At 39.1% G+C, this 7,387-nt stretch overlaps 1 long non-coding RNA gene across 1 annotated transcript; it reads right to left on the bottom strand.

Annotated features, from left to right (window-relative positions):
* Positions 1-5,404: 5,404 nt before the first annotated feature.
* On the bottom strand, positions 5,405-6,625 carry LOC307030369. Its single transcript, XR_013805635.1, has 2 exons — positions 5,764-6,625; positions 5,405-5,543 (listed from the first exon to the last, which is right to left on the bottom strand). It is a non-coding gene; the product is annotated as an uncharacterized lncRNA (long non-coding RNA).
* Between the last annotated feature and the right edge of the window lie 762 nt (positions 6,626-7,387).

Below are 7,387 nucleotides of genomic sequence, written 5' to 3'. Positions count from 1 at the left end.
AAGAAATTCTACAAAATAATATTTAAAAACATTAAAAAAAGATAATATTTTTTTCAATATCTTTTTAAATATTTTTTTTTAGTTATATTTTTCATTAGTTTTACCAAAATAACTTGATTTAATTGTATTTAAAATAACATTTCCAAATAAATCAATCCTTCGAATCGGCCTATTCAGTTTCTGTTGGAATGTGAATGGTTAAATGAAAGAAGCTCGTCTCTGCGAGACTGTGAAGCGAGGAGCTGTTGGATGTCCAGGCGGTCCAGCTATGAATTCACAGAGGGCCCAGCCAGCGCCGTATAGACTGAGAGTTATGTCATCTCCGTTCACTCCAATGGACCACTTTTTTACAGCAATGGCGGATCGTGGAGCCTCTCAATCGTTCCCCGGAAGTTAGCGCCAAGGCTAACAGAGCTGTAGAGTTGCAGCATAATAGACCGTTCGTGACGGACTTTTAAAGGTAAGAAGAAGCTTAAAGATTTATATTGCGGATATTATCAGTACATCTGATTCAAATTAACATGTGTATTAAAGGATGTCAGTGGATTATCCCTAAATTAGTAGATTTAGGGAACGTTTACAGATAACAGATTAAGCTAGGATACCATACCATACCATAGACAAGTTTACGCGCCAAAACACGGGTAGCGCCATGACACTACACAAATGCACTTCATTTCCGCCGGAAGTCTTTTGCACAGCGTCTGTCGGTGTAAACCGATGTAAACAGTCAGACGGGCACTGGTGTAAACACAGCGATTTCGATGCTAACAGTGATGCTAGCTTGGGAACACGATTCTACTTCTTTGACTGGAGATGGCGTTACTCTCCCCCACCCGAATTCAGTGCAAAACTGGGAGGATAACATGACGACGTGGCCCAGCATAAAACCAAAATAAACTGCCTTATTTAGGTCATGCCCACAGGAGCCAACAGTTGTCTGTTGTTTACATAATGCACAATTTACATGATCTCTTTATGCTGTGCAATATATCATATGTGCCTGTACTGTTTGAGTGAAAATAAAGTTTGATGTAATTTAATTTCATTATTGCACTGTTATTGCATTATTGCATTTCATATGTTCCTTAGAGTGCTACAATTTCTTTTAACACAGTTCATCATTCATATTAAGCTCATACTGTACATAAATAACACTGAATGAATTAATTGTTGAGAGGAAACTAAAGAAATGGCTTCAACAAGAAAGATCACATGTTTAATCCTAACAGGTATTACAAATTAAAATATAAAAGCAGCCCACACAATTACATCACTATGAAAATATTCATATATAATATTAAAAAATACAATGCATGCAGTATTTGTTGTGTTTATCTGTATTTAATGAACAACATGGCTGGGTGCTGGGTGCTGGTTTGTGGTCGTAGCACTCTCTATCTAACCACTCGTTCAGGTGCTTTCTCGAGTGATTGCAACCAACTACCGCACACGTAGTTCCCGAACCACTTTTCTTCATGTTGTAATTGTTATATCCTCTTTGTCTCTGCGATATCAGTGCTTTGTCGGCACAACGGAGCTAGCTAGCAAAACAAACCCAGTCCGCCAAAACGGAAGTGCATTGCATCGAAGGGAGGAGTTCAGGATGTAGAGCGGAAACGGCTCAATAACTTGTGTATAGTACCATACACTATACCATAGTGGTTGAATACACAGTATTAGGAAACACTTTATACTTACTGGACATGTTATACTCATTATATACTGTATATAAAATATGACCAAGAAAGTGAGACAACTTTATAGAAATTCATATCACATCTGTTACTGATGCCATTTGTCATACTTTGTTAAACTCACAAATAATAAAGTTCCATAACTTCAGTTGGGAACAAAGACCACACCTTATCTCCCCAAGGCAATTTCCCATCCAATAGGTGTGCTATATAGGTGTGTATAACCCTGTCTCCTGTCTGTTACTCCCTCTTTCAGCACAAGAACCAGAGGGGGATTCAATGGAGCCTGAATACCTGCACTGAGACCCTCACCCTGCACCCTGAGTCTCAACTCTCAGTGTTTTTCAAGCCTTTCCCTGTTTTTTTGTATTAAACAAAACATTAAGCTTTCCCAATGGTGTGGTTTTCGTTTTGTGAAAAAGTGCAAATGCAGTGTTTGTATACAATAACCTAACCTCACATATTTTTTTGCTGTTGGTCATGAAATTGCTCCTGCTGACTTGTGCCAGCCATTTTTTCCTCCGCTCTGTGTCAGTGGGGAAGCCGTACATTCGTACTCCTTTCTCAGAGCGATTTGAGCATCCCCAGGCAGCACAGCAAACCATGGTGGCGACTAGGAGGCAGCACAGCAAACCAGGACAACACGGAGGAAAAGGCACAGACAAACTGCATGATATGCTATTCAATGTTTATTGAATTCCATGTATTTGCAATGGATGTTCCTAAAACAACACATTTAACATCATCATCATCATCATGCTGCTGCTGCTGCTGCTGCTGCTGCTGCTGCTGCTGCTAGTCCTTTGATAGTCACCTGTCGGTCTCCTGTCCTTTCTGAAAGCCATAAAGATGACATTAGTCATTTAGATAACTTGTGTCCTCAATTACCATGGGATTACTGAAACTAACATGAATTTAAGAAAATGGTAGAAATGAATCTAATCTGAATTTTGAAGCATTCCTTTAGATCCCCTCCCTCTAAATATATCAATAAACATTAGAAAGTGATGCTCCTGACTACTATACAAGTTTAAGAAGATAATATTGGTTTGAAAGAATTCAAAGCTATAAATAAACAGCAACAGGCTCTTTAACCAAGGCACTGTTAGCCTAACATGTAAACTAGTTGTTCACACTAATCCTAATATTATCACTTAATATTAGCAAATTCTATTTTATTTTTTAAAACATATTGATGTAAATACATACACATCGATTTGTTGTATAAATATTGCAAATCAAAACCTTTATTCACTAATAATTACCAAAAGTCGAAGTTCTATCTCCTGTTATCAATGCATTCACATTGCCCGCCATGAACTTCCGGGGAACGATTCTCGTCTGCATGAACCACGTGACGATAACCGTTTTTGGACTTCCGCTGTCGTAACTCTTCTATCTATATGGCGCTGGGCCGCCCATCTACTTCCGACCCATGGGACCCCGGAAGCGAAAAATTATACATTGAAGTCAATTGATCCGTTTGAATTGTGCCAAAAATGACACATATGATGTTTGTCAAATTAAAAGAACATTTTGCAAGTCAAAAAAATAAAAATGTGTCGTAAAACTGTGAAGTTACACATTTTTTTGTGTGAAACCGCTCAGTGAACTACAGGTCTCTGTTCTCGCCCAACACCATCACAAAGATGGCCGTCTCGTGAGCAAATTTCACCTGTTTCTTTCAGAATGAGGCGAAAAAGTATGAAACGAGGTGAAAATCACTACAAGTCTGGGCATGTTGAGAGCTGTACATACACGAAAGGGGAGTTAGTCGGTTCTGTAAGAGCCAGCATGCGGGACCGGCTTTACAAGGTTTCAGTGAGTAACATCAGTGCAATGTTTAACGTTAATGTCAGCTAGCTAAAATTAGCTAACAAGGTACACTAATGTTTTTTTTTTCGTTGCTCTTCAGATTGAAGCGGCCTTTTTATATCGACTATACTGTATGTGCATACTTTTCAACCCTCCCGATTTCATTGCCCTCTCCCGGTTTCCTCCCGGGGTCATATTGGTCCCACATTACTCCAGATTTCTGACGAAATCAGATTTACTCAGGACTGTTTCCACTCGGACTTTAATACAGCTACACCATTGTTTGGTTTCCATGGTAACACGTCTCTTTAGTAGCGCGCGCAACTCAAAGTCTGAGAGGGTGAGGCAAATAGTCACAGAAAACAGAACACAAATCGACAACTACTCTACTCTCTGCTCACTCCTTTCCTGCCCACACATATGCTCCATAAAGGATGGTGCTACAGGCCGCAAGGCATTGCACTTAGAACTACAATATAAGCATGTTAATGTTAATCTAACAGCTCCGGCAATCCACTAGCAACCCCCCCCCCCCCCCCCCCCCCCCCCCCATTTTGCATTTTGAAATGCTCCCGATTTCTGAGGTCTCAAGGTTGGCAAGTGTGTATATGTGTGATCTCCTTTTACATCTCGTTGGGTCATTTGAGTTTATTTGCTGTGTGTAGATTCAAGGATTTTGGTTATCTTGTCAATTTGTTTGGTTATCTAGGCACAGCTGTGTGGTATGTGTTTTCCTAATGTAGAGAGCATTGATTCATATATTCATTAATAAACTACACACTGACTCTAGATCCTGAACAAATCCTTTTTTGTTGATCAAATGTTTTTCAAAAATGTATTGTATTATATAACAGCTGCACATCACAGACCGGAGTCTCTGCTACTGTGGACCACGAAGGAGGCGATCATCATCCCCATCCCCAAAGACCCTGCATGGCATGGAAATCTCCTCCTCCTGGAGCAATTCTACACCCAGCATATGCTCCCTGTGTTGACCAGTAGAGAGGAGGACATTTAAATAAACATACTCTTAACACCCTCGGACTCTGTGTTGTGTTTCGTATGTGTGATGGGGTGTTATGCAGAGGGGAGGAAAACAGGACACAGCAGATTGGGATTGTGGTGGAGATGCTGAGCAGTTATTTAATTGTTGCATGTAATTATTAATATACTGCGTGCTTCTTAGTTATTCCATCTTTTGCTGTAACACGGATCTGTATGTAACTATATTTACTTGTTATCTACCACACTTCCTTCTACATCATACACCATCATTATACATGATGGTGTATATAGGATATATATATATTTGTATACATATCTGTAAATTGTATAATTTTATTTTTCGTATTTGGGATTGTTGGAAACGTCTTTTTGATCTCTCTGTCTATAAACACAAACTGAGTAAGATTGACAATAAAGTTGACTTTGAATTTGAAAAATATATATATTCTTTATGAAAATAGTTGACTGTTGTCAAATGAATCCAAATGAAACGTTGGACTGAACTACAACTACGCCTTTAAATCTCTACGGACTGTTTTTCAGTGGGTTAGTGGAGTTAGTTTTTTCAGTTCCCTGGACTGATTAACAGCTAAGCTCCCTTTCTTTTTTGGTCCACTCAAATACACTTGGCCCTTTCTCTTTTCCATGTGGAAAATGGCAGCTGCATATTCTGCTTTTCTCATCTGGCTCCCTGTCTGCTCGTCTACAAGGAGAAAATTATATAATTAATGACTAATAATCATTTAAACCTGTTATTACCAATATTTCACAAATTCTTCATGTAAACTTAAGAGCACAGCTGTATGTTGAGTATGTCAACTTTGCTTGGTTCATCTTACTGGGGGGCAGCTACATGGATGTTGGTGCAGTCCACAATAATTGTGCAGTTGAAGGCAGAATACATTTATTATTGACTCAGAATGAAGCACAACTTCATGTCATACAATACATTGACTTTATTTGTAATTGTGTAAAAAAATATGAGCAAGCAGGACCTGCAAGAACAGAGAATGGTGATGGATGGAGCTGGGAAGAGAGAAGAAATAAGAAAACAGATCAACTTTATTATCGGATATTAAAAATTCAATTTCAAAACAAGTTGCCGCTCCTAAAGTTTTCTAGTATGTAAAGATGATTTCACATGACCAATGCAAAATATCACACTCAATACATGTGTGTCTCTGGGGGGTGCATTGTGCCTTTGATGTATATAAATAATATACCATAACCAAATACTATTACTTACAGTGGAAATCAGGTTGCCAGAGCAGGTCAGTCCAGTGTGCATGTTCCTCAGGGTCTCAGCAGTTACAGGTGAGGTAAAGGAAATAAAAGAGAAAAAGGTCAGTAACAACACTGAATAATTAACTCTTTTATACAATGAAACACATCAGAAGAATGTCATGCAAAGCTGCCTGCCTTCCTTCGACTCTCCCTGAACTGCCTGATATTTTAATGTTCAATGTTAACCATTTGTGCAGATAGCATGAAGTAGAAAAGATCCCCGATGCTAATGTGGCATTAGCCTACCTCCCGCCCCCTTAGCACCTGGTGGAGGGGGCGATAGGCTACTCTTCAAATGTTTCACAAAATACTTACCATCATGACTACTCTTACTGTTTAACATTTTGGTTTACTTCATGTTAAGGCTAATACAAATGACAAGGCTAAGTAATGTAATGTATTTCTAACTAACGTGCTCGCTACTAGCTAGGTAGCTAACTTGACTATGTTCCATGCAAAACATGTATATTACCTGATATGTTTGATCCAGCGACTCCTGGTCCTTTCTCCAGACGGGAAGCGATAGAACGAGCAAGTGGTATGATCACTTTTGTGATTACAACATGGTACAAAGCACACAGGCATCTTGTAAAAGTGAATTTATTGGAGGGAATAAATCAGTTATGAGATCTTCTTCTTCTTCTTTGCTTTAATTGCGAGTCGCAACCAGTCTTGGAGCATTATCGCCTATGACATCACTTATGCGACCCAGAATGCGATTTGGGATTTGTAGTCTTTCTAGTTGCGTATTTTTCATAGTCTTATATTTCAACAGTTTTACGACAAACTGTGACTTTTTTTAAATGGAAATTATTTTTTAAGATTGACAAACATCATATGTGTCATTCGTGGCACAATTCAAACGGGATCAAAAGATAACTTTTCTCTCTCCATTGAATTCAATTTATAATTTTCCGCTTCCGGGGTCCCATGGAGGCTCCCGGAAGGGGAGGGACTTCGCCTCTCTATAGTAACTGAACGAGAGAGTAATGTCAAATGACAGTACAATTGACCAATCATATCTTCCCTGGGTGGGTGTTATTATCGCGGACTTTAGGACAAGTTCCACCCCAACAACTTCCTGTCAACAGCATTAACTTGCCTTCAAAATAAAAGCATGCCAAATTACACCTAAGACATACAACTGCAAGGAAAGTAACAAACACAATGCAATATCCTTTTCAATTTCAAAGAACACAAATAGGGTTATTTACAGGTGTTGTTTTGTGTGGTAGAGGGTCGCTTTCATTGATGCGTTTTGCATCCCGGGCCGTTGTTTGGATATTCCGCTGAAGTATACGCTGTAATAACTCGAGGGAAGGGGTGGGGGTCAGAGGGCCTAGGTATAAAAGTCACGGCTCGCCACTGGTACAACCTATAGAAATGCAAAACGGCGTCAGTTTAGACGTAATTCTGTCCTCCTGCTTACTGCATCATTTTTGAGGAAACATTTCATAACATTAACACAACATATTCGAGGTGGTTTTAAATAACATATCCGTATTTATTTATTTCTCCAAGTTATGTTTTTGTGTGCACTGAGGAGTCGCAAACAGGCGTCTGTTTAATCATTTTAAGATTGGCTT

The sequence above is a fragment of the Notothenia rossii genome, assembly GCF_949606895.1.
Source record: "Notothenia rossii genome assembly, chromosome: 2".
NCBI lineage: Eukaryota > Metazoa > Chordata > Actinopteri > Perciformes > Nototheniidae > Notothenia > Notothenia rossii.
This window is presented reverse-complemented; position numbering and strand designations above follow the sequence as displayed.